Source organism: Hyperolius riggenbachi, chromosome 2, assembly GCF_040937935.1.
Source record: "Hyperolius riggenbachi isolate aHypRig1 chromosome 2, aHypRig1.pri, whole genome shotgun sequence".
NCBI lineage: Eukaryota > Metazoa > Chordata > Amphibia > Anura > Hyperoliidae > Hyperolius > Hyperolius riggenbachi.
The window spans coordinates 140610144-140628611 of NC_090647.1; the positions used below are offsets into that span (position 1 = coordinate 140610144).

Genomic DNA, 18468 nt, shown 5'->3' on the forward strand with positions numbered 1-18468 from the left:
CGCCGGAACGGCGCCTTGGAATTTCCCTGCGGCCACACTAAGCCGAAAGCGCCTGCTCTCGTCAGATCGCGGAAGCTAAGCGGCTTCAAGCCTGGTTAGTAGCTGCATGGGAGACCGGCTGTGAACCCCAGGTGCTGCAGGTGTTTTTTTTGGTTTGAGGCCCAATGGCTATGAGCACGCGTGGGAAGCCTCACCTTCAAGGCGCCGGAACGGCGCTTTGGAGTTTGCCTGCGGCCACACTAAGCCGAAAGCACCCGCTCTCGTCACATCGCGGAAGCTAAGCAGCTTCAGGCCTGGTTAGAAGCTGCATCGGAGACTGGCTGTGAACCCCAGGTGCTGCAGGTGTATTTTTGGGTTTGAGGCCCAATGGCTATGAGCACGCGTGGGAAGCCTCACCTTCAAGGCGCCGGAACGGCGCCTCGGAGTTTTCCTGCGGCTGCACTAAGCTGAAAGCGCCCGCTCTCGTCAGATCGCGGAAGCTAAGCGGCTTCAGGCCTGTTTAGTAGCTGCGTGGGAGACCGGCTGTGAACCCCAGGAGCTGCAGGCATTTTTTTGGGTTTGAGGCCCAATGGCTATGAGCACGCGTGGGAAGCCTCACCTTCAAGGCGCCGGAACGGCGCTTTGGAGTTTGCCTGTGGCCACACTAAGCCGAAAGCGCCCGCTCTCGTCAGATCGCGGAAGTTAAGCGGCTTCAGGCCTGGTTAGAAGCTGCATGGGAGACCGGCTGTGAACCCCAGGTGCTGCAGGTGTTTTTTTGGGTATGAGGCCCAATGGCTATGAGCACGCGTGGGAAGCCTCACCTTCAAGGCGCCAGAACGGCGCCTTGGATTTTGCCTGCGGCCACACTAAGCCTAAAGCGCTTGCTCTCGTCAGATCGCGGAAGCTAAGCGGCTTCAGGCCTGGTTAGTAGCTGCATGGGAGACCGTATGTGAACCCCAGGTGCTGCAGGTGTTTTTTTGGGTTTGAGGCCCAATGGCTATGAGCACGCGTGGGAAGCCTCACCTTCAAGGCACCGGAACGGCGCCTTGGAGTATGCCTGTGGCCACACTAAGCTGAAAGCGCCCGCTCACGTCAGATCGCGGAAGCTAAGCGGCTTCAGGCCTGGTTAGAAGCTGCATGGGAAACCAGCTGTGAACCCCAGGTGCTGCAGGTGTTTTTTTGGGTTTGAGGCCCAAAGGCTATGAGCACGCGTGGGAAGCCTCACCTTCAAGGCGCCTGAACGGCGCCTTGGAGTTTGCCTGCGGCCACACTAAACCGAAAGCGCCCGCTCTCGTCAGATCGCGGAAGCTAAGCGGCTTCAGGCCTGGTTAGTAGCTGCATGGGAGACCGGCTGTGAACCCCAGGTGCAGCAGGCGGTTTTTTTGGGTTTGAGGCCCAATGGCTATGAGCACGCGTGGGAAGCCTCACCTTCAAGCCGCCGGAACGGCGCCTTGGAGTTTGCCTGCAGCCACACTAAGCCGAAAGCTTTGAGGCCCAATGGCTATGAGCACGCGTGGGAAGGCGCCGGAACGGCGCCTTGGAGTTTTCCTGCGGCCACACTAAGCCGAAAGCGCCAGCTCTCGTCAGATCGTGGAAGCTAAGCGGCTTCAGGCCTGGTTAGTAGCTGCATGGGAGACCGGCTGTGAACCCCAGGTGCAGCAGGCGGTTTTTTTGGGTTTGAGGCCCAATGGCTATGAGCACGCGTGGGAAGCCTCACCTTTAAGGCGCCGAAACGGCGCCTTGGAGTTTGCCTGCGGCCACACTAAGCCAATAGCGCCCGCTGTCGTCAGATCGCGGAAGCTAAGCGGCTTCAGGCCCGGTTATTAGCTGCATGGGAGACAGGCTGTGAACCCCTGGTGCTGCAGGTGTTTTTTTGGGTTTGAGGCCCAATGGCTATGAGCACGCGTGGGAAGACTCACCTTCAAGGCGCCGGAACGGCGCCTTGGAGTTTGCCTGCGCCCACACTAAGCCGAAAGCGCCCGCTCTTGTCAGATGGCGGAAGCTAAGCGGCTTCAGGCCTGGTTAGTAGCTGCATGGGAGACCGGATGTGAACCCCAGGTGCTGCAGGTGTTTTTTTGGGTTTGAGGCCCAATGGCTATGAGCACGCGTGGGAAGCCTCACCTTCAAGGCACTGGAACGGCGCCTTGGAGTATGCCTGCGGCCACACTAAGCTGAAAGCGCCCGCTCACGTCAGATCGCGGAAGCTAAGCGGCTTCAGGCCTGGTTAGAAGCTGCATGGGAAACCAGCTGTGAACCCCAGGTGCTGCAGGTGTTTTTTTGGGTTTGAGGCCCAATGGCTATGAGCACGCGTGGGAAGCCTCACCTTCAAGGCGCCTGAACGGCGCCTTGGAGTTTGCCTGCGGCCACACTAAACCGAAAGCGCCCGCTCTCGTCAGATCGCGGAAGCTAAGCGGCTTCAGGCCTGGTTAGTAGCTGCATGGGAGACCGGCTGTGAACCCCAGGTGCAGCAGGCGGTTTTTTTGGGTTTGAGGCCCAATGGCTATGAGCACGCGTGGGAAGCCTCACCTTCAAGCCGCCGGAACGGCGCCTTGGAGTTTGCCTGCAGCCACACTAAGCCGAAAGCTTTGAGGCCCAATGGCTATGAGCACGCGTGGGAAGGCGCCGGAACGGCGCCTTGGAGTTTTCCTGCGGCCACACTAAGCCGAAAGCGCCAGCTCTCGTCAGATCGTGGAAGCTAAGCGGCTTCAGGCCTGGTTAGTAGCTGCTTGGGAGACCGGCTGTGAACCCCAGGTGCAGCAGGCGGTTTTTTTGGGTTTGAGGCCCAATGGCTATGAGCACGCGTGGGAAGCCTCACCTTTAAGGCGCCGAAACGGCGCCTTGGAGTTTGCCTGCGGCCACACTAAGCTGAAAGCGCCTGCTCTCGTCAGATCGCGGAAGCTAAGCGGCTTCAAGCCTGTTTAGTAGCTGCATGGGAGACCGGCTGTGAACCCCAGGTGCTGCAGGCGTTTTTTTTGGTTTGAGGCCCAATGGCTATGAGCACGCGTGGGAAGCCTCACCTTCAAGGCGCCGGAACGGCGCTTTGGAGTTTGCCTGCGGCCACACTAAGCCGAAAGCACCCGCTCTCGTCACATCGCGGAAGCTAAGCAGCTTCAGGCCTGGTTAGAAGCTGCATCGGAGACTGGCTGTGAACCCCAGGTGCTGCAGGTGTATTTTTGGGTTTGAGGCCCAATGGCTATGAGCACGCGTGGGAAGCCTCACCTTCAAGGCGCCAGAACGGCGCCTTGGATTTTGCCTGCGGCCACACTAAGCCTAAAGCGCTTGCTCTCGTCAGATCGCGGAAGCTAAGCGGCTTCAGGCCTGGTTAGTAGCTGCATGGGAGACCGTATGTGAACCCCAGGTGCTGCAGGTGTTTTTTTGGGTTTGAGGCCCAATGGCTATGAGCACGCGTGGGAAGCCTCACCTTCAAGGCACCGGAACGGCGCCTTGGAGTATGCCTGCGGCCACACTAAGCTGAAAGCGCCCGCTCACGTCAGATCGCGGAAGCTAAGCGGCTTCAGGCCTGGTTAGAAGCTGCATGGGAAACCAGCTGTGAACCCCAGGTGCTGCAGGTGTTTTTTTGGGTTTGAGGCCCAAAGGCTATGAGCACGCGTGGGAAGCCTCACCTTCAAGGCGCCTGAACGGCGCCTTGGAGTTTGCCTGCGGCCACACTAAACCGAAAGCGCCCGCTCTCGTCAGATCGCGGAAGCTAAGCGGCTTCAGGCCTGGTTAGTAGCTGCATGGGAGACCGGCTGTGAACCCCAGGTGCAGCAGGCGGTTTTTTTGGGTTTGAGGCCCAATGGCTATGAGCACGCGTGGGAAGCCTCACCTTCAAGCCGCCGGAACGGCGCCTTGGAGTTTGCCTGCAGCCACACTAAGCCGAAAGCTTTGAGGCCCAATGGCTATGAGCACGCGTGGGAAGGCGCCGGAACGGCGCCTTGGAGTTTTCCTGCGGCCACACTAAGCCGAAAGCGCCAGCTCTCGTCAGATCGTGGAAGCTAAGCGGCTTCAGGCCTGGTTAGTAGCTGCATGGGAGACCGGCTGTGAACCCCAGGTGCAGCAGGCGGTTTTTTTGGGTTTGAGGCCCAATGGCTATGAGCACGCGTGGGAAGCCTCACCTTTAAGGCGCCGAAACGGCGCCTTGGAGTTTGCCTGCGGCCACACTAAGCCAATAGCGCCCGCTGTCGTCAGATCGCGGAAGCTAAGCGGCTTCAGGCCCGGTTATTAGCTGCATGGGAGACAGGCTGTGAACCCCTGGTGCTGCAGGTGTTTTTTTGGGTTTGAGGCCCAATGGCTATGAGCACGCGTGGGAAGACTCACCTTCAAGGCGCCGGAACGGCGCCTTGGAGTTTGCCTGCGCCCACACTAAGCCGAAAGCGCCCGCTCTTGTCAGATGGCGGAAGCTAAGCGGCTTCAGGCCTGGTTAGTAGCTGCATGGGAGACCGGATGTGAACCCCAGGTGCTGCAGGTGTTTTTTTGGGTTTGAGGCCCAATGGCTATGAGCACGCGTGGGAAGCCTCACCTTCAAGGCACTGGAACGGCGCCTTGGAGTATGCCTGCGGCCACACTAAGCTGAAAGCGCCCGCTCACGTCAGATCGCGGAAGCTAAGCGGCTTCAGGCCTGGTTAGAAGCTGCATGGGAAACCAGCTGTGAACCCCAGGTGCTGCAGGTGTTTTTTTGGGTTTGAGGCCCAATGGCTATGAGCACGCGTGGGAAGCCTCACCTTCAAGGCGCCTGAACGGCGCCTTGGAGTTTGCCTGCGGCCACACTAAACCGAAAGCGCCCGCTCTCGTCAGATCGCGGAAGCTAAGCGGCTTCAGGCCTGGTTAGTAGCTGCATGGGAGACCGGCTGTGAACCCCAGGTGCAGCAGGCGGTTTTTTTGGGTTTGAGGCCCAATGGCTATGAGCACGCGTGGGAAGCCTCACCTTCAAGCCGCCGGAACGGCGCCTTGGAGTTTGCCTGCAGCCACACTAAGCCGAAAGCTTTGAGGCCCAATGGCTATGAGCACGCGTGGGAAGGCGCCGGAACGGCGCCTTGGAGTTTTCCTGCGGCCACACTAAGCCGAAAGCGCCAGCTCTCGTCAGATCGTGGAAGCTAAGCGGCTTCAGGCCTGGTTAGTAGCTGCTTGGGAGACCGGCTGTGAACCCCAGGTGCAGCAGGCGGTTTTTTTGGGTTTGAGGCCCAATGGCTATGAGCACGCGTGGGAAGCCTCACCTTTAAGGCGCCGAAACGGCGCCTTGGAGTTTGCCTGCGGCCACACTAAGCCAATAGCGCCCGCTGTCGTCAGATCGCGGAAGCTAAGCGGCTTCAGGCCCGGTTAGTAGCTGCATGGGAGACTGGCTGTGAACCCCTGGTGCTGCAGGTGTTTTTTTGGGTTTGAGGCCCAATGGCTATGAGCACGCGTGGGAAGACTCACCTTCAAGGCGCCGGAACGGCGCCTTGGAGTTTGCCTGCGCCCACACTAAGCCGAAAGCGCCCGCTTTTGTCAGATGGCGGAAGCTAAGCGGCTTCAGGCCTGGTTAGTAGCTGCATGGGAGACCGGCTGTGAACCCCAGGTGCTGCAGGCGTTTTTTGGGGTTTGAGGCCCAATGGCTATGAGCACACGTGGGAAGCCTCACCTTCAAGGCGCCGTAACTGCGCCTTGGAGTTTGCCTGCGGCCACACTAAGCCGAAAGCGCCCGCTCTCGTCAGATCGCGGAAGCTAAGCGGCTTCAGGCCTGGTTAGTAGCTGCATGGGAGACCGGCTGTGAACCCCAGGTGCTGCAGGTGTTTTTTTGGGTTTGAGGCCCAATGGCTATGAGCACGCGTGGGAAGCCTCACCTTCAAGGCGCCGAAACGGCGACTTGGAGTTTGCCTGCGGCCACACTAAGCCGAAAGCGCCCGCTCTCATCAGAACGCGGAAGCTAAGCGGCTTCAGTCCTGGTTAGTAGCTGCATGGGAGACCGGCTATGAACCCCAGGTGCTGCAGGTGTTTTTTTGGTTTGAGGCCCAATGGCTATGAGCACGCGTGGGAAGCCTCACCTTCAAGGCGCCGCAACAGCGCCTTGGAGTTTGCCTGCGGCCACACTAAGCCGAAAGCGCCCGCTCTTGTCTGATCGCGGAAGCTAAGCGGCTTCAGGCCTGGTTAGTAGCTGCATGGGAGACCGGCTGTGAACCCCAGGTGCTGCAGGCATTTTTTTCGGTTTAAGGCCCAATGGCTATGAGCACGCGTGGGAAGCCTCACCTTCAAGGCGCCGGAACGGCGCTTTGGAGTTTGTCTGCGGCCACACTAAGCCAAAAGCGCCTGCTTTTGTCAGATCGCGGAAGCTAAGCGGCTTCAGGCCTGGTTAGTAGCTGCATGGGAAACCAGCTGTGAACCCCAGGTGCTGCAGGTGTTTTTTTGGGTTTGAGGCCCAATGGCTATGAGCACGCGTGGGAAGCCTCACCTTCAAGGCGCCGGAACGGCGCCTTGGAGTTTGCCTGCGGCCACACTAAACCGAAAGCGCCCGCTCTCGTCAGATCGCGGAAGCTAAGCGGCTTCAGGCCTGGTTAGTAGCTGCATGGGAGACCGGCTGTGAACCCCAGGTGCAGCAGGCGGGTTTTTTGGGTTTGAGGCCCAATGGCTATGAGCACGCGTGGGAAGCCTCACCTTCAAGCCGCCGGAACGGCGCCTTGGAGTTTGCCTGCAGCCACACTAAGCCGAAAGCTTTGAGGCCCAATGGCTATGAGCACGCGTGGGAGTTTTCCTGCGGCCACACTAAGCCGAAAGCGCCACCTCTCGTCAGATCGTGGAAGCTACGCGGCTTCAGGCCTGGTTAGTAGCTGCATGGGAGACCGGCTGTGAACACCAGGTGCTGCAGGCTTTTTTTGGGTTTGAGGCCCAATGGCTATGAGCACGCGTGGGAAGCCTCACCTTTAAGGCGCCGAAACGGCGCCTTGGAGTTTGCCTGCGGCCACACTAAGCCAATAGCGCCCGCTGTCATCAGATCGCGGAAGCTAAGCGGCTTCAGGCCCGGTTAGTAGCTGCATGAGAGACCGGCTGTGAACCCCTGGTGCTGCAGGTGTTTTTTTGGGTTTGAGGCCCAATGGCTATGAGCACGCGTGGGAAGACTCACCTTCAAGGCGCCGGAACGGCGCCTTGGAGTTTGCCTGCGCCCACACTAAGCCGAAAGCGCCCGCTCTTGTCAGATGGCGGAAGCTAAGCGGCTTCAGGCCTGGTTAGTAGCTGCATGGGAGACCGGCTGTGAACCCCAGGTGCTGCAGGTGTTTTTTTGGGTTTGAGGCCCAATGGCTATGAGCACACGTGGGAAGCCTCACCTTCAAGGCGCCGTAACTGCGCCTTGGATTTTGCCTGCGGCCACACTAAGCCGAAAGCGCCCGCTCTCGTCAGATCGCGGAAGCTAAGCGGCTTCAGGCCTGGTTAGTAGCTGCATGGGAGACCGGCTGTGAACCCCAGGTGCTGCAGGTGTTTTTTTGGGTTTGAGGCCCAATGGCTATGAGCACGCGTGGGAAGCCTCACCTTCAAGGCGCCGAAACGGCGCCTTGGAGTTTGCCTGCGGCCACACTAAGCCGAAAGCGCCCGCTCTCATCAGAACGCGGAAGCTAAGCGGCTTCAGTCCTGGTTAGTAGCTGCATGGGAGACCGGCTATGAACCCCAGGTGCTGCAGGTGTTTTTTTGGTTTGAGGCCCAATGGCTATGAGCACGCGTGGGAAGCCTCACCTTCAAGGCGCCGGAACAGCGCCTTGGAGTTTGCCTGCGGCCACACTAAGCCGAAACCGCCCGCTCTCATCTGATCGCGGAAGCTAAGCGGCTTCAGGCCTGGTTAGTAGCTGCATGGGAGACCGGCTGTGAACCCCAGGTGCTGCAGGTGTTTTTTTTGGTTTGAGGCCCAATGGCTATGAGCACGCGTGGGAAGCCTCACCTTCAAGGCGCCGTAACGGCGCCTTGGATTTTGTCTGCGGCCACACTAAGCCGAAAGTGCCCGCTCTCGTCAGATCGCGGAAGCTAAGTGGCTTCAGGCCTGGTTAGTAGCTGCATGGGAGACTGGCTGTGAACCCCAGGTGCTGCAGGCGTTTTTTTGGGTTTGAGGCCCAATGGCTATGAGCACGCGTGGGAAGCCTCACCTTCAAGACGCCGGAACGGCGCCTTGGAATTTCCCTGTGGCCACACTAAGCCGAAAGCGCCCGCTCTCGTCAGATCGCGGAAGCTAAGCGGCTTCAGGCCTGGTTAGTAGCTGCATGGGAGACCGGATGTGAACCCCAGGTGCTGCAGGCGTTTTTTTGGGTTTGAGGCCCAATGGCTATGAGCACGCGTGGGAAGCCTCACCTTCAAGGCACCGGAACGGCGCCTTGGAGTTTGCCTGCGGCCGCACTAAGCCGAAAGCGCCCGCTCTCGTCAGATCGTGGAAGCTAAGCGGCTTCAGGCCTGGTTAGTAGCTGCATGGGAGACCGACTGTGAACCCCAGGTGCTGCAGGCGTTTTTTTGGGTTTGAGGCCCAATGGCTATGAGCACACGTGGGAAGCCTCACCTTCAAGGCGCCGTAACGGCGCCTTGGAGTTTGCCTGCGGCCACACTAAGCTGAAAGCGTCCGCTCTCGTCAGATCGCGGAAGCTAAGCGGCTTCAGGCCTGGTTAGTAGCTGCATGGGAGACCGGCTGTGAACCCCAGGTGCAGCAGGCTTTTTTGGGGGGTTTGAGGCCCAATGGCTATGAGCACGCGTGGGAAGCCTCACGGCGCCTTGGAATTTGCCTGCGGCCACACTAAGCCGAAAGCGCCTGCTCTCGTCGGATCGCGGAAGCTAAGCGTCTTCAGGCCTGGTTAGTAGCTGCATGGGAGACCGGCTGTGAACCCCAGGTGCTGCAGGCGTTTTTTTTGGTTTGAGGCCCAATGGCTATGAGCACGCGTGGGAAGCCTCACCTTCAAGACGCCGGAACGGCGCCTTGGAATTTGCCTGCGGCCACACTAAGCCGAAAGCGATACATGTGAGGTCTAGCGGGGGCACAGGAAGGGTGTCTGTACTGATCTGGTGGTAAGCATTCCTCCTTTCTTTCTTCTATCCTTTCATGCACATTTTGTACAGCAATGGATATACATAAGACGCTGCACTCATAGGCATTTTGATGAAGGATTGGTATGGTTATACTTTGCTTGCCCAGTGTTTCAGTTTACTCAGTTATCATTATACCACTTTGTATTATATTGGGATGTTGATCATTATTTTATGAGTCATCTTACCATGACATCCAACCTGTATCCCCCGCTATATGTTTTACTTGTGTTTTAAAGGGACAAGTCCCTAATAAATTTCTTGTACTTTATGGTGCTATTTGTATGGATTTATTATATTATTCTTTGCTATATGGATGCTTTCCTTTTGAGTTTTGTCAGATCGCGGAAGCTAAGCGGCTTCAGGCCTGGTTAGTAGCTGCATGGGAGACCGGCTGTGAACCCCAGGAGCTGCAGGCATTTTGTTGGGTTTGAGGCCCAATGGCTATGAGCACGCGTGGGAAGCCTCACCTTCAAGGCGCCGGAACGGCGCTTTGGAGTTTGCCTGCGGCCACACTAAGCCGAAAGCGCCCGCTCTCGTCACATCGCGGAAGCTAAGCGGCTTCAGGCCTGGTTAGAAGCTGCATCGGAGACTGGCTGTGAACCCCAGGTGCTGCAGGTGTTTTTTTGGGTTTGAGGCCCAATGGCTATGAGCACGCGTGGGAAGCCTCACCTTCAAGGCGCCGGAACGGCGCCTCGGAGTTTGCCTGCGGCTGCACTAAGCCGAAAGCGCCCGCTCTCGTCAGATCGCGGAAACTAAGCGGCTTCAGGCCTGGTAAGTAGCTGCATGGGAGACCGGCTGTGAACCCCAGGTGCTGCAGGCGGTTTTTTGGGTTTGAGGCCCAATGGCTATGAGCATGCGTGGGAAGCCTCATCTTCAAGGCGCCGGAACGGCGCCTTGGAGTTTTCCTGCGGCCACACTAAGCCGAAAGCGCCCGCTCTCGTCAGAACGCGGAAGCTAAGCGGTTTCAGGCCTGGTTAGTAGCTGCATGGGAGACCGGCTGTGAACCCCAGGTGCTGCAGGCGTTTTTTTGGGTTTGAGGCCCAATGGCTATGAGCACGCGTGGGAAGCCTCACCTTCAAGGCGCGGCGCCATGGAGCTTGCCTGCGGCCACACAAAGCCGAATGCGCCCGCTCTCATCAGATCGCGGAAGCTAAGCGGCTTCAGGCCTGGTTAGTAGCTGCATGGGAGACCTGCTGTGAACCCCAGGTGCTGCAGGCGTTTTTTTGGGTTTGAGGCCCAATGGCTATGAGCACACGTGGGAAGCCTCACCTTCAAGACGCCGGAACGGCGCCATGGAGTTTGCCTGCGGCCACCCTAAGCCGAAAGCGTCTGCTCTCGTCAGATCGCGGAAGCTAAGCGGCTTCAGGCCTGGTTAGTAGCTGCATGGGAGACCGGCTGTGAACCCCAGGTGCTGCAGGTGTTTTTTTGGGTTTGAGGCCCAATGGCTATGAGCACACGTGGGAAGCCTCACCTTCAAGGCGCCGTAACTGCGCCTTGGAGTTTGCCTGCGGCCACACTAAGCCGAAAGCGCCCGCTCTCGTCAGATCGCGGAAGCTAAGCGGCTTCAGGCCTGGTTAGTAGCTGCATGGGAGATCGGCTGTGAACCCCAGGTGCTGCAGGTGTTTTTTTGGGTTTGAGGCCCAATGGCTATGAGCACGCGTGGGAAGCCTCACCTTCAAGGCGCCGAAACGGCGCCTTGGAGTTTGCCTGCGGCCACCCTAAGCCGAAAGCGCCCGCTCTCATCAGAACGCGGAAGCTAAGCGGCTTCAGTCCTGGTTAGTAGCTGCATGGGAGACCGGCTATGAACCCCAGGTGCTGCAGGTGTTTTTTTGGTTTGAGGCCCAATGGCTATGAGCACGCGTGGGAAGCCTCACCTTCAAGGCGCCGGAACAGCGCCTTGGAGTTTGCCTGCGGCCACACTAAGCCGAAAGCGCCCGCTCTCATCTGATCGCGGAAGCTAAGCGGCTTCAGGCCTGGTTAGTAGCTGCATGGGAGACTGGCTGTGAACCCCAGGTGCTGCAGGCATTTTTTTGGGTTTAAAGAGAACCCGAGGTGGGTTTGAAGAATATTATCTGCATACAGAGGCTGGATCTGCCTATACAGCCCAGCCTCTGTTGCTATCCCAAACCCCCCTAAGATCCCCCTGCACTCTGCAATCCCTCATAAATCACAGCCATGCTGCTGACAAACAGCTTGTCAGAGCTGGCTGTGTTTATCTCTATAGTGTCAGTCTGCTGCTCTCCCCGCCTCCTGCAGAACTCCAGTCCCCGCCTGCATCCCCTCCCTCCCTTCTGATTGGAGGGAAGGGACGGGGGCAGGGACCGGAGCTATGCAGGAGGCGGGGGAGCAGCTGAGACTGACACTACAGATGTAAACACAGCCTCACAGCGTGGCTGTGATTTATGAGGGATTGCAGAGTGCAGGGGGACCTTAGTGGGGTTTGGAATAGCAACAGAGGCTGGGCTGTATAGGCAGATCCAGCCTCTGTATGCAGATAACATCCTTTAAACACACCTCGGGTTCTCTTTAAGGCCCAATGCCTATGAGCACGCGTGGGAAGCCTCACCTTCAAGGCGCCGGAACAGCGCTTTGGAGTTTGTCTGCGGCCACACTAAGCCAAAAGCGCCTGCTTTTGTCAGATCGCGGAAGCTAAGCGGCTTCAGGCCTGGTTAGTAGCTGCATGGGAGACCGACTGTGAACCCCAGGTGCTGCAGGTGTTTTTTTGGGTTTGAGGCCCAATGGCTATGAGCACGCGTGGGAAGCCTCACCTTCAAGCCGCCGGAACGACGCCTTGGAGTTTGCCTGCGGCCACACTAAGCCGAAAGCTTTGAGGCCCAATGGCTATGAGCACGCGTGGGAAGCCTCACCTTCAAGGCGCCGGAACGGCGCCTTGGAATTTGCCTGCGGCCACACTAAGCCAAAATTGCCAGCTCTCGTCAGGTCGTGGAAGCTAAGCGGCTTCAGGCCTGGTTAGTAGCTGCATGGGAGACCGGCAGTGAACACCAGGTGCTGCAGGCTTTTTTTGGGTTTGAGGCCCAATGGCTATGAGCACGCGTGGGAAGCCTCACCTTCAAGGCGCCGGAACGGCGCTTTGGAGTTTGCCTGCGCCCACACTAAGCCGAAAGCGCCTGCTCTCGTCAGATCGCGGAAGCTAAGCGGCTTCAGGCCTGGTTAGTAGCTGCATGGGAGACCGGCTGTGAACCCCAGGTGCTGCAGGTGTTTTTTTTTGTTTGAGGCCCAATGGCTATGAGCACGCGTGGGAAGCCTCACCTTCAAGGCGCCGGAACGGCGCCTTGGATTTTGCCTGCGGCCACACTAAGCCGAAAGTGCCCGCTCTCGTCAGATCGCGGAAGCTAAGTGGCTTCAGGCCTGGTTAGTAGCTGCATGGGAGACTGGCTGTGAACCCCAGGTGCTGCAGGCGTTTTTTTGGGTTTGAGGCCCAATGGCTATGAGCACGCGTGGGAAGCCTCACCTTCAAGACGCCGGAACGGCGCCTTGGAATTTCCCTGTGGCCACACTAAGCCGAAAGCGCCCGCTCTCGTCAGATCGCGGAAGCTAAGCGGCTTCAGGCCTGGTTAGTAGCTGCATGGGAGACCGGATGTGAACCCCAGGTGCTGCAGGCGTTTTTTTGGGTTTGAGGCCCAATGGCTATGAGCACGCGTGGGAAGCCTCACCTTCAAGGCACCGGAACGGCGCCTTGGAGTTTGCCTGCGGCCGCACTAAGCCGAAAGCGCCCGCTCTCGTCAGATCGTGGAAGCTAAGCGGCTTCAGGCCTGGTTAGTAGCTGCATGGGAGACCGACTGTGAACCCCAGGTGCTGCAGGTGTTTTTTTGGGTTTGAGGCCCAATGGCTATGAGCACACGTGGGAAGCCTCACCTTCAAGGCGCCGTAACGGCGCCTTGGAGTTTGCCTGCGGCCACACTAAGCTGAAAGCGTCCGCTCTCGTCAGATCGCGGAAGCTAAGCGGCTTCAGGCCTGGTTAGTAGCTGCATGGGAGACCGGCTGTGAACCCCAGGTGCAGCAGGCTTTTTTGGGGGGTTTGAGGCCCAATGGCTATGAGCACGCGTGGGAAGCCTCACGGCGCCTTGGAATTTGCCTGCGGCCACACTAAGCCGAAAGCGCCTGCTCTCGTCGGATCGCGGAAGCTAAGCGTCTTCAGGCCTGGTTAGTAGCTGCATGGGAGACCGGCTGTGAACCCCAGGTGCTGCAGGCGTTTTTTTTGGTTTGAGGCCCAATGGCTATGAGCACGCGTGGGAAGCCTCACCTTCAAGACGCCGGAACGGCGCCTTGGAATTTGCCTGCGGCCACACTAAGCCGAAAGCGATACATGTGAGGTCTAGCGGGGGCACAGGAAGGGTGTCTGTACTGATCTGGTGGTAAGCATTCCTCCTTTCTTTCTTCTATCCTTTCATGCACATTTTGTACAGCAATGGATATACATAAGACGCTGCACTCATAGGCATTTTGATGAAGGATTGGTATGGTTATACTTTGCTTGCCCAGTGTTTCAGTTTACTCAGTTATCATTATACCACTTTGTATTATATTGGGATGTTGATCATTATTTTATGAGTCATCTTACCATGACATCCAACCTGTATCCCCCGCTATATGTTTTACTTGTGTTTTAAAGGGACAAGTCCCTAATAAATTTCTTGTACTTTATGGTGCTATTTGTATGGATTTATTATATTATTCTTTGCTATATGGATGCTTTCCTTTTGAGTTTTGTCAGATCGCGGAAGCTAAGCGGCTTCAGGCCTGGTTAGTAGCTGCATGGGAGACCGGCTGTGAACCCCAGGAGCTGCAGGCATTTTGTTGGGTTTGAGGCCCAATGGCTATGAGCACGCGTGGGAAGCCTCACCTTCAAGGCGCCGGAACGGCGCTTTGGAGTTTGCCTGCGGCCACACTAAGCCGAAAGCGCCCGCTCTCGTCACATCGCGGAAGCTAAGCGGCTTCAGGCCTGGTTAGAAGCTGCATCGGAGACTGGCTGTGAACCCCAGGTGCTGCAGGTGTTTTTTTGGGTTTGAGGCCCAATGGCTATGAGCACGCGTGGGAAGCCTCACCTTCAAGGCGCCGGAACGGCGCCTCGGAGTTTGCCTGCGGCTGCACTAAGCCGAAAGCGCCCGCTCTCGTCAGATCGCGGAAACTAAGCGGCTTCAGGCCTGGTAAGTAGCTGCATGGGAGACCGGCTGTGAACCCCAGGTGCTGCAGGCGGTTTTTTGGGTTTGAGGCCCAATGGCTATGAGCATGCGTGGGAAGCCTCATCTTCAAGGCGCCGGAACGGCGCCTTGGAGTTTTCCTGCGGCCACACTAAGCCGAAAGCGCCCGCTCTCGTCAGAACGCGGAAGCTAAGCGGTTTCAGGCCTGGTTAGTAGCTGCATGGGAGACCGGCTGTGAACCCCAGGTGCTGCAGGCGTTTTTTTGGGTTTGAGGCCCAATGGCTATGAGCACGCGTGGGAAGCCTCACCTTCAAGGCGCGGCGCCATGGAGCTTGCCTGCGGCCACACAAAGCCGAATGCGCCCGCTCTCATCAGATCGCGGAAGCTAAGCGGCTTCAGGCCTGGTTAGTAGCTGCATGGGAGACCTGCTGTGAACCCCAGGTGCTGCAGGCGTTTTTTTGGGTTTGAGGCCCAATGGCTATGAGCACACGTGGGAAGCCTCACCTTCAAGACGCCGGAACGGCGCCATGGAGTTTGCCTGCGGCCACCCTAAGCCGAAAGCGTCTGCTCTCGTCAGATCGCGGAAGCTAAGCGGCTTCAGGCCTGGTTAGTAGCTGCATGGGAGACCGGCTGTGAACCCCAGGTGCTGCAGGTGTTTTTTTGGGTTTGAGGCCCAATGGCTATGAGCACACGTGGGAAGCCTCACCTTCAAGGCGCCGTAACTGCGCCTTGGAGTTTGCCTGCGGCCACACTAAGCCGAAAGCGCCCGCTCTCGTCAGATCGCGGAAGCTAAGCGGCTTCAGGCCTGGTTAGTAGCTGCATGGGAGATCGGCTGTGAACCCCAGGTGCTGCAGGTGTTTTTTTGGGTTTGAGGCCCAATGGCTATGAGCACGCGTGGGAAGCCTCACCTTCAAGGCGCCGAAACGGCGCCTTGGAGTTTGCCTGCGGCCACCCTAAGCCGAAAGCGCCCGCTCTCATCAGAACGCGGAAGCTAAGCGGCTTCAGTCCTGGTTAGTAGCTGCATGGGAGACCGGCTATGAACCCCAGGTGCTGCAGGTGTTTTTTTGGTTTGAGGCCCAATGGCTATGAGCACGCGTGGGAAGCCTCACCTTCAAGGCGCCGGAACAGCGCCTTGGAGTTTGCCTGCGGCCACACTAAGCCGAAAGCGCCCGCTCTCATCTGATCGCGGAAGCTAAGCGGCTTCAGGCCTGGTTAGTAGCTGCATGGGAGACTGGCTGTGAACCCCAGGTGCTGCAGGCATTTTTTTGGGTTTAAAGAGAACCCGAGGTGAGTTTGAAGAACATTATCTGCATACAGAGGCTGGATCTGCCTATACAGCCCAGCCTCTGTTGCTATCCCAAACCCCCCTAAGATCCCCCTGCACTCTGCAATCCCTCATAAATCACAGCCATGCTGCTGACAAACAGCTTGTCAGAGCTGGCTGTGTTTATCTCTATAGTGTCAGTCTGCTGCTCTCCCCGCCTCCTGCAGAACTCCAGTCCCCGCCTGCATCCCCTCCCTCCCTTCTGATTGGAGGGAAGGGACGGGGGCAGGGACCGGAGCTATGCAGGAGGCGGGGGAGCAGCTGAGACTGACACTACAGATGTAAACACAGCCTCACAGCGTGGCTGTGATTTATGAGGGATTGCAGAGTGCAGGGGGACCTTAGTGGGGTTTGGAATAGCAACAGAGGCTGGGCTGTATAGGCAGATCCAGCCTCTGTATGCAGATAACATCCTTGAAACACACCTCGGGTTCTCTTTAAGGCCCAATGCCTATGAGCACGCGTGGGAAGCCTCACCTTCAAGGCGCCGGAACAGCGCTTTGGAGTTTGTCTGCGGCCACACTAAGCCAAAAGCGCCTGCTTTTGTCAGATCGCGGAAGCTAAGCGGCTTCAGGCCTGGTTAGTAGCTGCATGGGAGACCGACTGTGAACCCCAGGTGCTGCAGGTGTTTTTTTGGGTTTGAGGCCCAATGGCTATGAGCACGCGTGGGAAGCCTCACCTTCAAGCCGCCGGAACGACGCCTTGGAGTTTGCCTGCGGCCACACTAAGCCGAAAGCTTTGAGGCCCAATGGCTATGAGCACGCGTGGGAAGCCTCACCTTCAAGGCGCCGGAACGGCGCCTTGGAATTTGCCTGCGGCCACACTAAGCCAAAATTGCCAGCTCTCGTCAGGTCGTGGAAGCTAAGCGGCTTCAGGCCTGGTTAGTAGCTGCATGGGAGACCGGCAGTGAACACCAGGTGCTGCAGGCTTTTTTTGGGTTTGAGGCCCAATGGCTATGAGCACGCGTGGGAAGCCTCACCTTCAAGGCGCCGGAACGGCGCTTTGGAGTTTGCCTGCGCCCACACTAAGCCGAAAGCGCCTGCTCTCGTCAGATCGCGGAAGCTAAGCGGCTTCAGGCCTGGTTAGTAGCTGCATGGGAGACCGGCTGTGAACCCCAGGTGCTGCAGGTGTTTTTTTTTGTTTGAGGCCCAATGGCTATGAGCACGCGTGGGAAGCCTCACCTTCAAGGCGCCGGAACGGCGCCTTGGATTTTGCCTGCGGCCACACTAAGCCGAAAGTGCCCGCTCTCGTCAGATCGCGGAAGCTAAGTGGCTTCAGGCCTGGTTAGTAGCTGCATGGGAGACTGGCTGTGAACCCCAGGTGCTGCAGGCGTTTTTTTGGGTTTGAGGCCCAATGGCTATGAGCACGCGTGGGAAGCCTCACCTTCAAGACGCCGGAACGGCGCCTTGGAATTTCCCTGCGGCCACACTAAGCCGAAAGCGCCCGCTCTCGTCAGATCGCGGAAGCTAAGCGGCTTCAGGCCTGGTTAGTAGCTGCATGGGAGACCGGATGTGAACCCCAAGTGCTGCAGGCGTTTTTTTGGGTTTGAGGCCCAATGGCTATGAGCACGCGTGGGAAGCCTCACCTTCAAGGCACCGGAACGGCGCCTTGGAGTTTGCCTGCGGCCGCACTAAGCCGAAAGCGCCCGCTCTCGTCAGATCGTGGAAGCTAAGCGGCTTCAGGCCTGGTTCGTAGCTGCATGGGAGACCGACTGTGAACCCCAGGTGCTGCAGGCGTTTTTTTGGGTTTGAGGCCCAATGGCTATGAGCACACGTGGGAAGCCTCACCTTCAAGGCGCCGTAACGGCGCCTTGGAGTTTGCCTGCGTCCACACTAAGCTGAAAGCGTCCGCTCTCGTCAGATCGCGGAAGCTAAGCGGCTTCAGGCCTGGTTAGTAGCTGCATGGGAGACCGGCTGTGAACCCCAGGTGCAGCAGGCTTTTTTGGGGGGTTTGAGGCCCAATGGCTATGAGCACGCGTGGGAAGCCTCACGGCGCCTTGGAATTTGCCTGCGGCCACACTAAGCCGAAAGCGCCTGCTCTCGTCAGATCGCGGAAGCTAAGCGGCTTCAGGCCTGGTTAGTAGCTGCATGGGAGACCGGCTGTGAACCCCAGGTGCTGCAGGTGTTTTTTTTGGTTTGAGGCCCAATGGCTATGAGCACGCGTGGGAAGCCTCACCTTCAAGGCGCCGGAACGGCGCCTTGGATTTTGCCTGCGGCCACACTAAGCCGAAAGTGCCCGCTCTCGTCAGATTGCGGAAGCTAAGTGGCTTCAGGCCTGGTTAGTAGCTGCATGGGAGACTGGCTGTGAACCCCAGGTGCTGCAGGCGTTTTTTTGGGTTTGAGGCCCAATGGCTATGAGCACGCGTGGGAAGCCTCACCTTCAAGACGCCGGAACGGCGCCTTGGAATTTCCCTGCGGCCACACTAAGCCGAAAGCGCCCGCTCTCGTCAGATCGCGGAAGCTAAGCGGCTTCAGGCCTGGTTAGTAGCTACATGGGAGACCGGATGTGAACCCCAGGTGCTGCAGGCGTTTTTTTGGGTTTGAGGCCCAATGGCTATGAGCACGCGTGGGAAGCCTCACCTTCAAGGCACCGGAACGGCGCCTTGGAGTTTGCCTGCGGCCACACTAAGTCGAAAGCGCCCGCTCTCGTCAGATCGCGGAAGCTAAGCAGCTTCAGGCCTGGTTAGTAGCTTCATGGGAGACCGGCTGTGAACCCCAGGTGCTGCAGGCGTTTTTTTGGGTTTGAGGCCCAATGGCTATGAGCACGCGTGGGAAGCCTCACCTTCAAGGCACCGGAACGGCGCCTTGGAGTTTGCCTGCGGCCACACTAAGCCGAAAGCGCCCGCTCTCGTCAGATCGCGGAAGCTAAGCGGCTTCAGGCCTGTTTAGTAGCTGCGTGGGAGACCGGCTGTGAACCCCAGGAGCTGCAGGCATTTTTTTGGGTTTGAGGCCCAATGGCTATGAGCACGCGTGGGAA

General features: G+C 58.1%; 2 non-coding genes and 72 pseudogenes across 2 annotated transcripts; all 74 read left to right on the forward strand.

Moving 5' to 3' along the window:
- The first annotated feature begins 24 nt into the window (after positions 1-24).
- On the forward strand, positions 25-143 carry LOC137551810 (5S ribosomal RNA; annotated as a pseudogene).
- A 285-nt stretch (positions 144-428) lies between these two features.
- Positions 429-547, forward strand: LOC137553149 (5S ribosomal RNA; annotated as a pseudogene).
- Positions 548-630: 83 nt separating this feature from the next.
- Positions 631-749, forward strand: LOC137551207 (5S ribosomal RNA; annotated as a pseudogene).
- Positions 750-832: 83 nt separating this feature from the next.
- On the forward strand, positions 833-951 carry LOC137549799 (5S ribosomal RNA; annotated as a pseudogene).
- An 83-nt stretch (positions 952-1034) lies between these two features.
- On the forward strand, positions 1035-1153 carry LOC137553370 (5S ribosomal RNA; annotated as a pseudogene).
- Positions 1154-1236: 83 nt separating this feature from the next.
- On the forward strand, positions 1237-1355 carry LOC137549497 (5S ribosomal RNA; annotated as a pseudogene).
- Positions 1356-1525: 170 nt separating this feature from the next.
- Positions 1526-1644, forward strand: LOC137553221 (5S ribosomal RNA; annotated as a pseudogene).
- A 286-nt stretch (positions 1645-1930) lies between these two features.
- LOC137553901 (5S ribosomal RNA) lies at positions 1931-2049 on the forward strand (annotated as a pseudogene).
- Positions 2050-2132: 83 nt separating this feature from the next.
- LOC137552954 (5S ribosomal RNA) lies at positions 2133-2251 on the forward strand (annotated as a pseudogene).
- Positions 2252-2334: 83 nt separating this feature from the next.
- Positions 2335-2453, forward strand: LOC137549498 (5S ribosomal RNA; annotated as a pseudogene).
- A 170-nt stretch (positions 2454-2623) lies between these two features.
- On the forward strand, positions 2624-2742 carry LOC137553655 (5S ribosomal RNA; annotated as a pseudogene).
- Positions 2743-2826: 84 nt separating this feature from the next.
- LOC137552057 (5S ribosomal RNA) lies at positions 2827-2945 on the forward strand (annotated as a pseudogene).
- A 285-nt stretch (positions 2946-3230) lies between these two features.
- On the forward strand, positions 3231-3349 carry LOC137549800 (5S ribosomal RNA; annotated as a pseudogene).
- Positions 3350-3432: 83 nt separating this feature from the next.
- Positions 3433-3551, forward strand: LOC137552956 (5S ribosomal RNA; annotated as a pseudogene).
- An 83-nt stretch (positions 3552-3634) lies between these two features.
- LOC137549499 (5S ribosomal RNA) lies at positions 3635-3753 on the forward strand (annotated as a pseudogene).
- Positions 3754-3923: 170 nt separating this feature from the next.
- On the forward strand, positions 3924-4042 carry LOC137553222 (5S ribosomal RNA; annotated as a pseudogene).
- Positions 4043-4328: 286 nt separating this feature from the next.
- On the forward strand, positions 4329-4447 carry LOC137553902 (5S ribosomal RNA; annotated as a pseudogene).
- An 83-nt stretch (positions 4448-4530) lies between these two features.
- On the forward strand, positions 4531-4649 carry LOC137552957 (5S ribosomal RNA; annotated as a pseudogene).
- An 83-nt stretch (positions 4650-4732) lies between these two features.
- LOC137549500 (5S ribosomal RNA) lies at positions 4733-4851 on the forward strand (annotated as a pseudogene).
- A 170-nt stretch (positions 4852-5021) lies between these two features.
- Positions 5022-5140, forward strand: LOC137553656 (5S ribosomal RNA; annotated as a pseudogene).
- Positions 5141-5224: 84 nt separating this feature from the next.
- Positions 5225-5343, forward strand: LOC137554098 (5S ribosomal RNA; annotated as a pseudogene).
- An 83-nt stretch (positions 5344-5426) lies between these two features.
- LOC137553933 (5S ribosomal RNA) lies at positions 5427-5545 on the forward strand (annotated as a pseudogene).
- Positions 5546-5628: 83 nt separating this feature from the next.
- Positions 5629-5747, forward strand: LOC137557282 (5S ribosomal RNA; annotated as a pseudogene).
- An 83-nt stretch (positions 5748-5830) lies between these two features.
- On the forward strand, positions 5831-5949 carry LOC137548476 (5S ribosomal RNA; annotated as a pseudogene).
- Positions 5950-6031: 82 nt separating this feature from the next.
- Positions 6032-6150, forward strand: LOC137558768 (5S ribosomal RNA; annotated as a pseudogene).
- An 83-nt stretch (positions 6151-6233) lies between these two features.
- Positions 6234-6352, forward strand: LOC137554080 (5S ribosomal RNA; annotated as a pseudogene).
- Positions 6353-6435: 83 nt separating this feature from the next.
- LOC137549501 (5S ribosomal RNA) lies at positions 6436-6554 on the forward strand (annotated as a pseudogene).
- A 147-nt stretch (positions 6555-6701) lies between these two features.
- LOC137553840 (5S ribosomal RNA) lies at positions 6702-6820 on the forward strand (annotated as a pseudogene).
- Positions 6821-6902: 82 nt separating this feature from the next.
- LOC137554206 (5S ribosomal RNA) lies at positions 6903-7021 on the forward strand (annotated as a pseudogene).
- An 83-nt stretch (positions 7022-7104) lies between these two features.
- Positions 7105-7223, forward strand: LOC137553752 (5S ribosomal RNA; annotated as a pseudogene).
- Positions 7224-7306: 83 nt separating this feature from the next.
- LOC137557283 (5S ribosomal RNA) lies at positions 7307-7425 on the forward strand (annotated as a pseudogene).
- An 83-nt stretch (positions 7426-7508) lies between these two features.
- On the forward strand, positions 7509-7627 carry LOC137548477 (5S ribosomal RNA; annotated as a pseudogene).
- An 82-nt stretch (positions 7628-7709) lies between these two features.
- Positions 7710-7828, forward strand: LOC137559055 (5S ribosomal RNA; annotated as a pseudogene).
- Positions 7829-7911: 83 nt separating this feature from the next.
- LOC137551063 (5S ribosomal RNA) lies at positions 7912-8030 on the forward strand (annotated as a pseudogene).
- An 83-nt stretch (positions 8031-8113) lies between these two features.
- LOC137548652 (5S ribosomal RNA) lies at positions 8114-8232 on the forward strand (annotated as a pseudogene).
- Positions 8233-8315: 83 nt separating this feature from the next.
- LOC137548615 (5S ribosomal RNA) lies at positions 8316-8434 on the forward strand (annotated as a pseudogene).
- Positions 8435-8517: 83 nt separating this feature from the next.
- LOC137549618 (5S ribosomal RNA) lies at positions 8518-8636 on the forward strand (annotated as a pseudogene).
- A 67-nt stretch (positions 8637-8703) lies between these two features.
- LOC137549945 (5S ribosomal RNA) lies at positions 8704-8822 on the forward strand (annotated as a pseudogene).
- Positions 8823-9505: 683 nt separating this feature from the next.
- LOC137554600 (5S ribosomal RNA) lies at positions 9506-9624 on the forward strand (annotated as a pseudogene).
- An 83-nt stretch (positions 9625-9707) lies between these two features.
- LOC137551512 (5S ribosomal RNA) lies at positions 9708-9826 on the forward strand (annotated as a pseudogene).
- Positions 9827-9909: 83 nt separating this feature from the next.
- Positions 9910-10028, forward strand: LOC137558488 (5S ribosomal RNA; annotated as a pseudogene).
- Positions 10029-10105: 77 nt separating this feature from the next.
- On the forward strand, positions 10106-10224 carry LOC137558518 (5S ribosomal RNA; annotated as a pseudogene).
- An 83-nt stretch (positions 10225-10307) lies between these two features.
- Positions 10308-10426, forward strand: LOC137551856 (5S ribosomal RNA; annotated as a pseudogene).
- An 83-nt stretch (positions 10427-10509) lies between these two features.
- On the forward strand, positions 10510-10628 carry LOC137547934 (5S ribosomal RNA; annotated as a pseudogene).
- An 83-nt stretch (positions 10629-10711) lies between these two features.
- On the forward strand, positions 10712-10830 carry LOC137550935 (5S ribosomal RNA; annotated as a pseudogene).
- An 82-nt stretch (positions 10831-10912) lies between these two features.
- On the forward strand, positions 10913-11031 carry LOC137556860 (5S ribosomal RNA). The gene has a single exon (XR_011029498.1). It is a non-coding gene; the product is annotated as a 5S ribosomal RNA (ribosomal RNA).
- A 573-nt stretch (positions 11032-11604) lies between these two features.
- On the forward strand, positions 11605-11723 carry LOC137553717 (5S ribosomal RNA; annotated as a pseudogene).
- A 182-nt stretch (positions 11724-11905) lies between these two features.
- On the forward strand, positions 11906-12024 carry LOC137554191 (5S ribosomal RNA; annotated as a pseudogene).
- Positions 12025-12106: 82 nt separating this feature from the next.
- On the forward strand, positions 12107-12225 carry LOC137551165 (5S ribosomal RNA; annotated as a pseudogene).
- Positions 12226-12308: 83 nt separating this feature from the next.
- LOC137549727 (5S ribosomal RNA) lies at positions 12309-12427 on the forward strand (annotated as a pseudogene).
- An 83-nt stretch (positions 12428-12510) lies between these two features.
- On the forward strand, positions 12511-12629 carry LOC137548653 (5S ribosomal RNA; annotated as a pseudogene).
- Positions 12630-12712: 83 nt separating this feature from the next.
- Positions 12713-12831, forward strand: LOC137549868 (5S ribosomal RNA; annotated as a pseudogene).
- An 83-nt stretch (positions 12832-12914) lies between these two features.
- LOC137549619 (5S ribosomal RNA) lies at positions 12915-13033 on the forward strand (annotated as a pseudogene).
- Positions 13034-13100: 67 nt separating this feature from the next.
- On the forward strand, positions 13101-13219 carry LOC137549946 (5S ribosomal RNA; annotated as a pseudogene).
- Positions 13220-13902: 683 nt separating this feature from the next.
- Positions 13903-14021, forward strand: LOC137554601 (5S ribosomal RNA; annotated as a pseudogene).
- Positions 14022-14104: 83 nt separating this feature from the next.
- On the forward strand, positions 14105-14223 carry LOC137551513 (5S ribosomal RNA; annotated as a pseudogene).
- Positions 14224-14306: 83 nt separating this feature from the next.
- Positions 14307-14425, forward strand: LOC137558489 (5S ribosomal RNA; annotated as a pseudogene).
- Positions 14426-14502: 77 nt separating this feature from the next.
- On the forward strand, positions 14503-14621 carry LOC137558519 (5S ribosomal RNA; annotated as a pseudogene).
- Positions 14622-14704: 83 nt separating this feature from the next.
- On the forward strand, positions 14705-14823 carry LOC137551858 (5S ribosomal RNA; annotated as a pseudogene).
- An 83-nt stretch (positions 14824-14906) lies between these two features.
- Positions 14907-15025, forward strand: LOC137547935 (5S ribosomal RNA; annotated as a pseudogene).
- An 83-nt stretch (positions 15026-15108) lies between these two features.
- On the forward strand, positions 15109-15227 carry LOC137550937 (5S ribosomal RNA; annotated as a pseudogene).
- Positions 15228-15309: 82 nt separating this feature from the next.
- LOC137556861 (5S ribosomal RNA) lies at positions 15310-15428 on the forward strand. The gene has a single exon (XR_011029499.1). It is a non-coding gene; the product is annotated as a 5S ribosomal RNA (ribosomal RNA).
- A 573-nt stretch (positions 15429-16001) lies between these two features.
- LOC137553718 (5S ribosomal RNA) lies at positions 16002-16120 on the forward strand (annotated as a pseudogene).
- A 182-nt stretch (positions 16121-16302) lies between these two features.
- LOC137554192 (5S ribosomal RNA) lies at positions 16303-16421 on the forward strand (annotated as a pseudogene).
- An 82-nt stretch (positions 16422-16503) lies between these two features.
- On the forward strand, positions 16504-16622 carry LOC137551166 (5S ribosomal RNA; annotated as a pseudogene).
- Positions 16623-16705: 83 nt separating this feature from the next.
- Positions 16706-16824, forward strand: LOC137549728 (5S ribosomal RNA; annotated as a pseudogene).
- Positions 16825-16907: 83 nt separating this feature from the next.
- Positions 16908-17026, forward strand: LOC137550892 (5S ribosomal RNA; annotated as a pseudogene).
- An 83-nt stretch (positions 17027-17109) lies between these two features.
- LOC137550987 (5S ribosomal RNA) lies at positions 17110-17228 on the forward strand (annotated as a pseudogene).
- An 83-nt stretch (positions 17229-17311) lies between these two features.
- LOC137552425 (5S ribosomal RNA) lies at positions 17312-17430 on the forward strand (annotated as a pseudogene).
- Positions 17431-17497: 67 nt separating this feature from the next.
- LOC137547591 (5S ribosomal RNA) lies at positions 17498-17616 on the forward strand (annotated as a pseudogene).
- Positions 17617-17699: 83 nt separating this feature from the next.
- On the forward strand, positions 17700-17818 carry LOC137551996 (5S ribosomal RNA; annotated as a pseudogene).
- An 83-nt stretch (positions 17819-17901) lies between these two features.
- LOC137548374 (5S ribosomal RNA) lies at positions 17902-18020 on the forward strand (annotated as a pseudogene).
- An 83-nt stretch (positions 18021-18103) lies between these two features.
- LOC137548715 (5S ribosomal RNA) lies at positions 18104-18222 on the forward strand (annotated as a pseudogene).
- An 83-nt stretch (positions 18223-18305) lies between these two features.
- On the forward strand, positions 18306-18424 carry LOC137548099 (5S ribosomal RNA; annotated as a pseudogene).
- Positions 18425-18468: the final 44 nt, after the last annotated feature.